The sequence below is a fragment of the Macaca thibetana genome, chromosome 5 (genome assembly GCF_024542745.1).
Source record: "Macaca thibetana thibetana isolate TM-01 chromosome 5, ASM2454274v1, whole genome shotgun sequence".
NCBI lineage: Eukaryota > Metazoa > Chordata > Mammalia > Primates > Cercopithecidae > Macaca > Macaca thibetana.
The window spans coordinates 106,280,516-106,295,121 of NC_065582.1; the positions used below are offsets into that span (position 1 = coordinate 106,280,516).

The 14,606-nt window shown below is 42.2% G+C and overlaps 1 protein-coding gene across 6 annotated transcripts in view; it reads left to right on the forward strand.

Annotated features, from left to right (window-relative positions):
- Window positions 1-14,606, forward strand: part of LOC126954756 (60S ribosomal protein L14-like) — a 1,186,913-nt gene that overhangs the window by 1,114,883 nt on the left and 57,424 nt on the right. The gene's annotated exons all lie outside the window — the stretch shown is intronic.

The window sequence follows — 14,606 nt, forward strand, 5'->3', positions numbered from 1 at the left end:
CCACCAACTAGAAACAATTACTATTAATATTATGTCATGTAGCTTATCAGACTAAAAATACTATAAACACTTTAAAAACAAAATTGTGATCACACAGAAAAACAAATTTGTAATCTGTATTTTAATTATATCAATGTCATGAACATGTTTGCAATACTGTTTTTGCAAATTGTTCTACAATATGACTTTTAATTAATTAATTAATTATTTTAGATAGAATCCCCTATGCCCAGGCTGGAGTGCTGTGACAAAATCACATCTCACTGCAGCCTCAACCTTCCAGGCTCAAGTGATCCTCCCACCTCAGCCTCCTGAGTATCTGGGACTACAGGTGTGTGCCACCACCCCCGGCTAATTTTTGTAATTTTCACCATGTTTCCCAGGCTGCTCTCAAACTTCTGGGCTCAAGTGATCTGCCCGCTTTGGCCTCCCAAATATTGGGATTATAGGTGTGAGTCACCATGTATGACCTTACAACATGAATTTTTAAGGCACAAAATAGTATAACCTAAATGCCATAATTTGTTTAGCCAATTTCTTAGTATTGGACAGTTAGATTGTTTTTCCAGTATTTGTTATTGTATATAACTCTGTATTTTAAGTTATATACAAACAAAGATCTTATACATAACATTTTGTGTACATCTCTGATTACTACTTTAAGATAAATTACTAATGGAATTATTAGGCCAAGGCATATTAACATTAAAGATATTAAAATATTAATTCCCCCAAAAGATTATACAAAATTCATTCTTGCTCACAAAGTTCAAATGTACCTGTTTCTTGTCCTACTTCAAGGATTTGATATCCTGTTTTATAAAGAGTAACTTTATATTTGGGTTCAGAGATTTTGACCTTCTCCACCTGAAATCTGATAAATGTACAATGATATTTCCTTCTTGCTCAATTTTATTTCCTTTTTTTAAAACCTCTCTGGAAAAAAAATTGATGTATGATGATGTGAACATCAGTAGGGACCTTTGTTCATTCCCTCACTGATTTAAAATAACTCCTCCCCCTCTATCTGTTTCTAGTTTGTTTCGTTTGTTTGTTTCTTAGTGTCATACACTTATTTGCATGCAAAAACTACTATATTCATCATGGAGAAGTCAAAATATCTGCAGTGTAGTCGTCTCATTTCCTTCAGTCTTCTTTTTGAAAAGAATAAAATAAAAACAGAAAATCACAGAGAATACTTTGATACCACCTACTGCATATTGTTAAATGTTAATATTTTAACATAGTTGCTTCAGAAATGTTTCTTAGAAAAGAAATAAAATATAACAGATTGATTCAAAGTCCCTTAGGCTTGGTTTTCTCACTCACTCCCCTTCCTCCCACCCTGGAAGTAACCACCAACATGAACTTGGCATGGAAGCTTCCAGGCCATGTGTTAAAACTTTAACTTCATATATATCTGTCCATAAATAAAATGTTGTATTGTTTTGTGAGTTTTCAGTTACATAAATAATCTTCTAGATGAATTTTAGAATCATGCCAAAATCCCTGTAGACTCTTCTTTTGGATTTTTATTGGAGAAGCATTAAAGGAATATATTACTTTAGGGAGAATTGACATCTTTACATTATTAGTTTTTTTCTCTAAGGGCTAACGTATGTTTTTCATTTATTCAAGCCTCCACTCTGTCCCTTTGTAAAACACTGTTATTTTCTTATTGTAGGTCGAGTACATTTCTTGCTAAGCTATATCTTTTTTTGTCTGTTTGTTTCCAGGGCCCAGTGTTCATTGCTAACTTACTTCTAGATATTTTATGATTTGTGTTGATACTGAGGATAGGATCTTATTTTTGTATTATAATTTCTAACTCATCATTACTGAGATAAAAGAAAGCAGTTAACTTTAAATGTTTATTTTGTAACTGGCCATATAACTGGATTCTTACTACGTGTATCTAATACTATAATTTTTCAATTGATTCTTTTGGATTTTCTTGGTAGACAATTACACATTATGTATAACACTAAAGATGTGCAAACAATGATAATTTGGTTTGCTTCCTACTGACAGTCACACGTAATTTCTTTTTCTTATCTCTATGAATTAGCTTGGACTTCTACAACAACAAATTACAATGATGATAGAAGATGTCCTCATCTCATTTTTTATGTTAAAAGGAGTTCCTCTAACATTTAATACTTACATAGAATGTCGACTGTTGCTTAAGACAATCTTTATTGTGTTTTTTCTTTTAGCATAATGAATATTTTTCCCAATCTGTATATATTTGCAAAAACAGAGTGATTTTTGAAAATTGGAACTCACTACGATTTTCAGTAGTATTTGTAAAATTGAAGATTCAACCCTCAACATTAGTATCTTTGGTTAATCATATTAGAAGGAGTGTTAGGCTATTCCTAATCCTGGCTGTAAAATAAGTTAATGATTTTATTTTGATCAAGTCCTCTCACCTCTCTGGGTCTCAGTTTTCTCCTAGTAAAATGAAGAGTTAAGATAATTACTAAAAATTTATTTCAATTGGGTAAGAATCCAAACCCTATTTTAAGAAAAACTTATTTGTTTTAGTCAAACAATTTTACAAAATCAGCCACACCTAGTAAATTCACAAGGCTAAAGAAGATTGAAAGTGGTCAGGTGCTGTGGCTCATGTCTGTAATCCCAGAATTCTGGGAGGCAGAGGCAGGTGGATCACTTGAGCTCAGGAGTTCAAGACCAGCCTGAGCAACATGATGAAACCCCATCTCTACCAAAAATACAAAAATTAGCTATGGTGGCATGCGCCTGTAGTCCCAGCTACTCAGGAAGATGAGTGGGGAGGATCACCTGAGCTTGAGCCTGAGAGGTGGAGATTGCAGCGAGCTAAGATTGCGCCACTGCACTCTAGTGTGAGCGACAGTGAAATCCTGTCTAAAAAAAAAAGATTGAAAGCTTAGGTTTATTACACAGAAAAATGAACTGAAAACAAGTTCAATATAAGTGGACTGTGAAACCTGCATAAAGTTCATGGCTGAAGGTTTAAAAATAATAACTACTACCTATTGAGTATTCATGATGTCCCAGGAACAGTGTTTTACTTACAATATAAACTACTAATTGTTTATAACAACTCTATGAAGTAGGTAAAATCAGTTTTTCCATTAGAGACAAGGAAACTGAGGTATTGTGGGGCAAGAACGCTGTAGATTCGCTCACTCAAAAGTCCATTCCAGCCTCCTGGTGTGTTTCCTTTCTGTGTTGGATTACCTGAAAAACTCAAGTCCAGATATCCCAGACTTTTGTGTAGATAGCATTCCTGATATGATTTAGGTTGCATCAATAAGCTTCATTGGCCAGAGACTTGATTTTGAGACAGATGTAGGCAGAGAGAAGTGACACACAAGACTCTGCTTTGCAGATTGTTGTAGTGCAGTTCTAGGGCCTACAGTTCTGGGAATGGCTTTCTAATCTCCAGATCACAGTCAAGGCAGGGGACCTGGACCCAGTGGCTGGAATAGCAGCTCTCTGAGTCCTCAGAATAAGATGGAGAAGGCAGTCCCCTACACAGGCCAATTCTATCGTGTCTTTCTAGAAGCCATTCACAGAGGCCCACCTATGGTCTGTTTTTCCAGCCCTTCCAGCAATGTTGTAGGCACCTAGAACCCTTCTGAAATCCCTTTCTGCCTGAAGTATCTAAAGTGGTTTCTATTATCTGCACTTGAACTCAGATAATTATAAGATGTGCAATCTTTCTTTTCTTATGTGCCCCATTCAGCTAAAATGACCCACCACATAATATAATGGACCCGTGTTTAGAATTGGATCAGGTGTGCTGGCTTCTTAGTCCCAATCATTATTTAATAGCTGCATGACTTTGGGCAAATTTCTTCACCCTTCTGGGACTCAGTTTTCTGTCTCTGACATGAAGAAATTGTCTTTTCTGGCATTAACAATGTATGATTATCATTGACACAGAAGAAAATGTAACACCCTCGATGCAGATTTCCTGCTCAGCAGTTCCTAGTAAGCCAATGACAGACTGAAAATAGGAAGCAAGGCTATTTCCCAAGTCTTGGCTCTTCCTTGATTTAACATATCTGGCAGAATGCCCTGTGGTGGGCGTAGAATCCAGATCCCTTCCCAGGTAGAGACTTGAACCACTGCAGCATCACCCTGGGGGGCAGGGTATGACACCAGCAGGACTTAGCATCATTAGGAAGTCACTGAGCAGGCAAGCTGAGAGTTACAAAGCCTGTGGCCACTACAGATCAACCCAAGCAAGAGGTCAGGAAACTGGAAAATGAGGACCGGACCACGGAGAATTCTGGGGGCAGAGGTCAGTCACAAGTCAGCGATAGAAGTCAGGAAGTCTAGCCTAAGGCCAAGGAATCTACAGTTCATAAAATTCTGGTCAAACAAGGAGACAGGGATGTAGACTAGACAGGCACTCAGGCCTCACTAGTGAGGACACAGAATTCAGAGTACAGGTTACCAGGTAAGATGAGGTCCCTCATCCACTCTCTCCCTGTCCACTCAGATCCAACTGACTCAGCACTGGGGCCTTAGGTCTTTGCCTAGTGTGAAAGGACGTTGCATCAAATTGACTTGAATGAGTTAACATCTCAGGGATCATTACACGGAGTAAACCTGGTCTCAGAATAGATGTTTTCAGCCCCCAGGATAAGCAGGAAGTGTTTTCAGAAGTGAGCAAACCAGTGGCATTTAGCTAGAATGTCTGGCTGACTGAGGACAAGATACTGAAGTGCAATCGAATTCGGGCAATTGTCTGGGGGTGGAGGAGGGGAGGAAGGGAACTGGATGGGGTGGTGGGTGTTCTGGCCATAGGAGGGTGGTCTTTAGTGTCCCACCATCTTTCAGGGGGAATGAAGATACATTCTAATATAATAATGCCTTCTTAGTTTCCCATCTTCATGTGTACAGTTAGTTCTCTACCAACTCTAGGCCACAACTCCAAACACTACCGTTTTCTTTATCAGCCTTCAGATACAGAAAGGGTATATCTTTCTATATACGCTTTAGAAAGATTTAGATCTAGAAGGCCTTCTCAGCAAAGAGGCTGATAAGTAAATCCATAATAAGATACCAATGATTAAAATAACATAATTTGTTTCCCTTCCTAGAGGTTGTTGCCTTTTTATAGGCAAGGTAACAATGATGAATTTAGAACTGTCAGGGAAATATTATGGAACAGGAACAGGGCTGATAGACCCTTAACTCTGAGGGATACATAGTCAATCTTCATTATTCATAGATTTCATATTTGTGAATTCGCCTACTTGCTCAGATGTATTGGTAACTGCAAAACCAATACTTGGCAGGGATTTTTCCATCATTCCTGGACGTGCACTGTGAAAAAAAAGTGAGTTGCCCAATAGGAATGTTCCAAGATGAGGTTGAACAAGGCAACACTCTGCCTTCTTGTTTCAGCTCCTATTCTAACAAGTGTCCTTTTCTAGGTCTACATAGTGTCACATTTTTCCCATATTTGTGCTTCTTGTTAATTTCACTGTATAAAATGGCCCCCACTACAGTGTGTGGCTGCAATGCTGTCTGGCCTTATGTAGGAAATACAAAGTATGTGTGTTAGAGAAGCTTAAGTCAAGCATGAGTTATAGTGCTATTGACCATGAGTTCAACATTAATGAATCAACAATATATATTAAATAAGGTGGGCTGGGTGCAGTGGCTCATGCTTGTAATCCCAGCACTTTGGAAGGCCGAGGGGGTTGGATCACCTGAGGTCAGGAGTTCATGACCAGCCTGGCCAAAATGTATTTTTAGTCTCTACTAAAAATACAAAAATTAGCCAGGCATGGTGGCGGGCACCTATAATCCCAGCTACTCAGGAGACTCATGCAGGAGAATCACTTGAACCCAGGAGGCGGAGGTTGCAGTGAGCCAAGATCACGCCATTGCACTCCAGCCTGGGGTACGAGAGCGAAACTCTGTTTCAAAAATAAATAAATAAATAAATAAAAGTGTCTCCAAACAGAAACACACACAAAACAAGATTACGTATTGATCCATTGATGAAAATGTTTGACCAGAGGCTTGAAGAACCTAACCCTGTATTTTCCCAGAAGTAATAGTTCCCTACTTTCTAATTCAGCATTCGCAGAGACTCTACAGAACCTAACTACCTGAATAACAAGAACAGACTGTGCTGGATCTCCACCCAGTGACTTGCTCAGACTAACACCATTCTTAAGAAATGCTCACAGGGGCCCCTTGCATGACTGCTGCAAAGAATTACAATGAAAATACTTGGCAACATTTTTTAAAATCTTTACTTCTTAACCTTTTTACAGGCATGGTCCAAAATTCTCACTGACAAGCCACCAATGGGATGGCCCGTTTAGGATTGGATGTGCTGTTCCGGTAGCAGAGATAAAAGCAGCTCTGTAGTAATTCTGTCTGAACTGCTTTTTCTGTCTGAACTGTGTTTTCTGTCCTCTTCAACAGATTCCGGATGTGAATGCAACACTTTTAAAAGAGGCACCTAAGTAAGGACTAATTTCACTAAAATGTTTCCTCTTAGACTTCCCAGGTGGAATCCTGAGCAGGAGGTTTGGCTCAGGGCAGAAATGCGTTGATGGAGGTTTCCAGAGGGCGCTGTTCATCCCACTCTGGCAAACTGGAGGGGGTTTATTGATTTATTTATTTTGAGACAGAGTCTCGCTCTGTCGCCCAGGCTGGAGTGCATTGGCGCGATCTGGGCTCACTGCAACCTCCACCTCCCGGGTTCAAGCGATTCTCCTGCCTCAGCCTCCTGAGTAGCTGGGATTATGGGCACCCACCACCACGCCCAGCTAATTTTTGTGTTTTTAGTAGAGACAGGGTTTCGCCATGTTGCCCAGGCTGGTCTCAAACTCCTGACCTCAAGCGATCCACCAGCCTCGGCCTCCCAAAGTGCTGGGATTACAGGCGTGAGCCACCGTGCCTGGTCAAGAGAGTTTAATTTGGTCACCAACAGAGGGAAACCTTTCTTTGGCACTTAGTATGAACTGTTTCTATCCCTTGAAAAACTATTCTGACTGGAATTGCAACCTGACAATGGCCTGGCAAGAATCAATCCAATGACACCCGGACACAACTGCTCCTATAGAAGCCTGGTAAATCTTCTTCGTCATCCTTAGGAGACACAGCCTACAACAGGAATCCTGTGTTTATTTTTAAGCAGTAGTACCAGATAGGTCGCGTCTTAAAATTGTTAGCGCAAAGGTCAGCTAAAAGTTTTGCTTTTCTGAAAGGAAAGCATTTCACCGTGACACATAGTCCCTTTCTCCTGTATTTTTCTTTTCAGCTAAGTGTTGCGAATTTCTTTTCTTTGCATTTAAATTCATGGGATAAAAAGAAGGCTCCCTCTGCATCATTCACTGCTCCCCAGACTCGTAAATGCCACATATTCTGAACACCGCATCTCAGACACACGTTTCTCACAGAAAAGAGCTGAAAGGCCTCTCAGTGAGGCCTCCCCCTGCTGAGGGGCGCTCTCAGCCCAGCCTCCCTCGGGGCCTTCCCAGCGCCTCTGCAGCTCCAAGCACAGCGGTTTGTGTGGCTGAGCCCAGGGAGGAATTTGTAGCTGGGGACTGGGGTCATCTGCCTTCCGGTTTTCTACTTACTGACACGCTTTCTCACACAGGGGTCAAGAGTTAGGGCCTCACCAGTGCATCCTTCAAGATGAGCTGCTAGAAACGTTTTCTTAATAAGAGTCCTTTTCTTTCCCCTTGAGACATGAGGGTTTGAACCTCAGGCCTTTCAATCCCTCGACAGAAGCTATAAACCACAAATGTGCTTCATGTTGAAAGGACGTGCAAGTGACCGGCACTCTCTTCTGCTTTCTGCCCCCTAAACGCCCCCGCCTGTCGTATGTGCCGACAGCACTCTCTTGTCTTCCTCAGCTGACTGCTCGGGCAGTCTGCCCATTCTGGTGGGGAAAGAAGAGGGGGAAAGCGTCCTCTGCCCCCAGGGGGCCATCAGGACCACATCAGCTCTGGCGGGTGGTCTCTAGCAGGCCTTTTCTCAGCCCCTCCCCCCGGCCCCAGACATGTGCACCATTCTCCCATTCTCCACTTGTTTACAGATGACCTGCCTTTTTAACACATCCTCTTAACAGTTCTGTCTGAGAAGTCACATTTGCCCCATTGCTGTGAGGCAGAAAAACCCAGCCACTGCTCTATGTGGGAGAACAGGAGAACCAGCCCAGCTCTGGAGGGACGAATGAACCGGAGAACACCCACTTGTGCTTGCCCCCAAAGTCAGCCGGTATAGATGAATTTGGAATGTTGGAACATATCACAGGGCAGATTTTCTTCTTCTTCTTTTTAAAAATTGTTTTTGCAAATATTTTTAGCAAGTGTTAAAATGTGTGTGTGTGTGTGTATGTGTGTATTGGGATTTTCTTTTTTTTTAATTTTTTTTTTCTTTGAGACAGAGTCTCACTCTGTCTCCCAGGCTGGAGTGCAGTGGCACAGTGGCGTGCTCTCGGCTCACTGCCACCTCCTAGCTGGGATTGCAGGCACGTGTCACTACACTCGGCTAATTTTTGTATTTTTAGTGGAGACAGGGTTTCACCATGTTGGCTGGGCCATTCTTGAACTCCTGGCCTCAAGTGATCCGCCTGCCTCGGCCTCCCAAAGTGCTAGGATTACAGGCATGAGCCACTGCACCCAACTGGGATTTTCTTTATGAAAAAAAAAAAAAAAAAAAAAAAAAAAAAAAAAAAAAAAAAAAACCTGAAGAAAATGCAGGAGGGTAAATAGAGACAAAGAAGAGGCCAGGTACTCAGCTAGGGAAGTGAGGGCAATGGTTGACCTCCAAGACTCAGTCCTCCTGCTGTCTTGATTGGCTCAGGATGTGAAGGGACGACAAGAAAGGGTGGCTAAGAGCAGTGAGGGCCTGAGCAGGAGCCATGAGCTCTGTGTTGCTGGATCTGAAGTCCCAAGCCCGGGACTTCACCCCACACCCCGCCGCTGTACTGACTGTACCCCAATCTGCCTGTCACTCTCCCAGCTCTCTGTACCTTGCATTTCCCAGTACAAGCTGAAGGAGCCTCTGACAGCTGTCCCGGATGTCATAGGGACACACAGGTGTGGCTGGATCAGGGAGGACAAAGCGGCAGGCTCTGTGGTGGCATCTCAGGCATGAGGAAGGTTCCCAGTTCTCTTCCGGGTCCTGCTCGGGTTCCTGCCACCTGAAATTCTCTCCTCACAACTTCTGTCTTGTGACTTAAACTTAAAAGAATTTGTCTTCTCGAAAAATGCAAATGTCCTCAGGATGGGATAGCACTTTAAAAATTATGACTACGGAGATCTTATCATCCAAACACCAAATCAGAATATTTTACAAAGCACATTTGCTATCTTTTTTCATTGGATGAATTTTACTTTTTAGATTTTTTTTCTATTATCAAAGCAAGTCATAAATGTTATTTAAAAATTTAAACAAATGTAAAAGGAAATCTACTCCTAAAGCTACACATCATTTCCCTGGCATCTACTTCACGAGAAGTATAACCATGGTTAACAATGAGTGGTTATCCTTCTAGATGTTTCTCTGTGTGTGCGTGTGTGTGTGTGTCTGTGTGTTGTTGTTGTTGTTTTTAACAAAAATGACATTCCACATCACATACTGCTGTGGTCTTTGGGGTTTTTTTCCCCCCATTGGAAACATTAGAAACATCTTTCCAGGAAGAACTTTTTTTTCAGTCTATCTATATTACTTTAAAAATCTTCAAAAGTTACATTTCATTACTATACTTTTAAAAGATCATGAGTTTTTATTGTTTGTTTTTGTTATCATTCTTGGCCTTTATTAAACAGAATAAAATTATAGGAAGTAGGGGATTGTCTAGGGCAGTGTTGTCCATTCAGGCCTTGTGCGATGCTGGAGATGTTCTTTACCTGTGCTGTCCAATACAGTAGCTGGCAGCCACTTGTGGCTGCTGGATTATTGAAATGTAATCAGTGTGACTGAGCAGCTGACTGTACAATTTGCTTAATTTTAATTAATTTAGATGCGACTTTCAATAGCTGCATGTGACTAGTGACTACTGTATTGGACAGCATATTTTTTGGACGAATCGATCATCTACTCCCAAAAGAGTTATAGAAAGAAACTTTGAAGCCAGATTTCCTGGATTTGAACCCTAATTCCTTCTACTTGCCAGTTGTGTGACTTTGGATAGCAATAGAAACACTTTATTGGGTTGTTATAAGGATTCAATGAGTTAATACTTGTAGAGCAATTGAACCAGTGCTTGAACATGCCATTAGAGCTTAACAAATACTAGGTATAGAATTCTTTCCTGAGTGGGCCGGGTGTGGTGGCTCATGCCTGTAATCCCAGCACTTTGGGAGGCTGAGGCGGGCGGATCACGAGGTCAGGAGATCGAGACCATCCTGGCCAACATGGTGAAACCCCGTCTCTACTAAAAATGCAAAAAAATTAGCCAGGTGTGGTGGTGGGCACCTGTAGTCCCAGCTACTTGGGAAGAGGCTGAGGCAGGAGAATGGTGTCAACCCGGGAGGCGGAGCTTGCAGTGAGCCGAGATCATGCCACTGCACTCCAGCCTGGGCAACACAGCAAGACTCTGTCTCAAAAAAAAAAAAAAAAAAAGAATTATTTCCTGAGAACAGGAATGGAGAGGAAAGAAAACTTTGGGTCGGGAAGGGGAGAAGGATGGAGAAAGGAAGTAGTGAGTGAATAAAAGGGTGCTTTATTACCATGGTAAAGGTAGGGCAGAGTGCTACCAAACTACAATAGCCTCTCAATATTATATAGATCTACCTTGACTGCAGTCTTACAAAGTTGGGGGAGGCAAAGTATTGCCTGGAAAGTGAATTTCTTCAGCTCTTTATTAAATTCCTCTTTTCTCTTCAGCTCTTTATTAAATTATGATGGGGTTGTGAGCGGCTCTGCAGGGCGCCTCCCCTGCAGACCTGCCTGAATCCTGCCCGGGGCCAGGCCAGACAAAGCCCCGCTCCGGACAGCCACTGTCTTCACCCTGTAAGCCCAGGTGGCTGCACAGGCCTCCCAGAGCCTGTGGCAAACAGCAGGCACAGTGTCTCCAGCCCCCGGGGCAGTCCCTGTCCTGCAGCTGTTTTTAAGGCTAATCCCAGCAAAGGGTAAGAAAAAAGAATCTAACTTTGTCACAGAAACAGGATCCTCCTTCCCGAGGAAAAGTGGAGTCTGTATAGTTAGACTAAGTTGATGAAGTGAAGCAAGTATTTTTCTCTTGGGTTGTTTAAGAGGAGTTTACTGATTCAGACTGCAAGCCCCTCCTGCTACACAAACACACCGCCCCCGTGTCTAGGCTGTCTGGAACGTGTCTCTCTGGTTATTGCCACCTCCTGAGAGACTACTTTGAGCAGCAAAATCAGTTGACTTATTTGTCTCTCTAACCCCTGCCTACTGAGTGATTCACGAATGATTTTTGAATGAGTCCTTGAAAATCCATTTCTATCATGTATGTTCTCTGAACACCAAGTATCTTTAACATTAGGAACAGGATTTAGAGCAGGGGGATCCACTGTGTTATCAGTCTTGGGTCAGCACAGATTGTAAAATGCACCCCTTTCTTAAGCAAAGGCATCAACACTAGACTGGCCATTGGGATGCCTGGGTTCAAGCCAAGATTGCCCCCCAGCGTGAGCCTCAACTTCCTTTTTTGGTAAAATGTGGCAGAGACACAGGTGACCTTCAAGATCCCTCAAACTTAAACACATTGTACACTGCCCCAAGCTCTCCGGGTTGAGCAGATCCTTCCCACCTGGCACCATTTTCCCAGCCAGGCAGCCCTTTTTCAACACTTGCCGGATATTGTTGCTCTTACTGCAGCTTCTGAAAAAACGGCCAGTTATTCCAGTGGCACAACAGAAAGGTCCACAACAGTTGTCTTCTATGAGAGCCAAACCCATCCCTCCAGGCCCTAGCTACAGTTCCGATCACCTCAGTTGCTTTTGAGGAGGGATTTTCATTTACAAACCCCATTCAGAGGCTTTTTGGAAGCCTTCTGTCCTGGTGCAATGAAGCAGGCTGCCTTTTTTTCCACCAAATGTCCCAAAGGGAAATGACATTCACCAAGAATTTGGACAAACTTTTTGAGAAGAAGAAACAGTGTGAAAATTGCACAGATCCTTGTTACTTAAAGCATTTGAGAAGAAAACTGCAGGAAGTAGTAGATTCGGGACATAAAGGACATCATTCGCCTGCCTTATTATCTCATTTTTCAGTGGAGCTGACAGGACAGCTGCCTGTTATTACAGGGCACACCAGGAAATGTTTAGCTGCCAAACAGAAAAGAACGAGTGAGGGATTAGCAGCCCTGTTCATGCCACACAAATAGAATTCTTGCACCTGGTAGTCACGCAGTTAGATTTATTATTTCATAGGGTATGTTACTTAAATCCCATTTACAAAGAAACAAAAACAACCCAAAAAGGCGCCTTAATGATATTGTAATTATGATAAGTATTAGTAACCATTTTGCAGTTTTTAGTCTAGATTAAATTAATTGGTGGTGGTTTTCATTTAATCACACTAATCTTTTATTTGGTTTCTATAATGTCACAAATTTACTATTCTATGTTGCAAATCTAAAGCGTTTTTAAAAATGAAAGATCAATAACAATTTAATCCTCCACAAGGCTACTATCATTAATGATGTTGTGTAACAATAGAGATCTCTTTGCAAGGTGGCAGATCACCTACAGAAGTGAGATTTCAAAAAAGGAAATAATTTCCATCTCAGCTTCATTTCTAATATTAGGGGGTAGAGGGGAGAGTTGCGGGGAGCCAACTCCTTGAGCTGCTATCAGAGATCAAAGAGGCTGCACGGGGGATGGCAGGGCTCCTAAATGGCTTTCTTGTTCCCACCCAGAGTGAATTCACTTCCCTTATGCCAAGCTCCAGTAAGAAACCTAACAAGAGAAAAAGTAAGTTTAAGATCCTGTGAAAACCACACTTTACTATCACTGATCATGTATTTTATCAGATGATTCTTTGAATTAATTAAAAACAAAACACAACAAAACAAAACTCCTCATGGAGCCTTGCTGCTTAAATCCTTAAAGCATTAGGTAGAAGTTTGAGATTGTTAACTCTTCATTTTTCCTGTAGCATCTGTTATGGACTGATTGTGTGTGTCCATAAGATTCATAGGTTGAAATCTTAACTCCCAATGCCATGGTATTAGGAGGTGGGATCTTTGGGAGGTGATTAGGTTAGAGCCCTCATGAACGGGATTAGTGCTCTTCTAAGAAGGGACACAAGAGGGTCCTCTCTCTCTCTTTTCCTTTGTCTCTGATTCTCTCCTCTCTACCATGTGAGGATACAAAGAGAAATAGCCATCTGCAAACCATGAAGCAGCCCTCACCAGACACCAGATCTGTCTGTCCCTTGATCTTGGACCTCTTGAGGCTGGGAAGGATCCATATTCAGGTCATTCCAAGCCTCTAAAATTGTAGAGTGAGAAACATGTGTTTGCTGTTTCAGCCTCCCAGTCTATGGTAATTTGTCATAGCAGTTCCAACTAAAACAGTATCTACTAAGGCCTCTCTGTACCAACCCTGGATATTAAAAAATGAGTCTGAGTCTGACCCCCTAGGGGCTCCTCACAGTCTGAGATCCCCAGCTCTTCTTGGAGGTGTCAGGAATGTCTTAGTTTTCAAGGGGAGTATTAGTTTTTCAGGTGAGCAGGAGTCAAGGACATCCCAGCCAGAAAGAACCACAAAAAGGGCATGCAAAAGGCTTGAGAGGGGAACTGTAAGTAGTCGGGTATGACTCGAATGTGGGTGGCTATGGGTGAATGAAGGGAGGGGAGGCTGAGCCAGCACCCAGGGCCTTAAATGTCCTTTTAAGGGTTGTGGTCTTTGCTCCCGATGTGATGGAGCATCGTAAGCAGCAGAGTAATATAGCTGGTGATGATTATGAAATTTACTCCTACGGCACAGGGGAAGATGAATTTGAAGGAAAAGATGCAGAAGATGGGAAGATATAGGAGACTCAGGATAGTCCAAGTAGGAGATGCTCAGGTGGGATAGCAGTGAGAGTGGAGAAGAAAGAACAGCTCCCAGAGAGCTTTAAGACATAGCTTTAACAAGACGCCAATGGGATATAGGGAAGAGGGACTAGATTTTCATCCTGGACACATGGGTGAAGAACGGTACCACTAATATAGATGGGGAACTCAGTAGAAATCTAGATTAAGGAATAAGGGAACAGTGGATCTGCTCCATTTGAGCATGGCAAGTTTGGCCTGTGTAGGTGGAGATGTCTGGTCTGGTAGCTCAGGAGAGAGTATGAGCATTTAGGCACCAGAGACCTGGTGCATAAAGGGAGTTCAGGAAGCACAGATTTGGGAGTCCTTGTTAGAGCTCTCTTGCACTTATCTGAACAGAGATAGTGGTTGAATCCACCAGATTCAGTAAATTCACTCGAGGACTGAGTATGCACTGAGACTAAACACAGGCTGAATACCAAGGTTAGAGATACCACTCTAAACTTGTACATAGAAAGCGCCAGCGAAGGACAGCAGGCTCGAGGCCAGAAGCGGGGGAGAAAAAATCAAGTTTTCATTAAAAAGAATGTGAGCAGCCATGTCACCTGCCAGCCAGGCCGTGTCCATG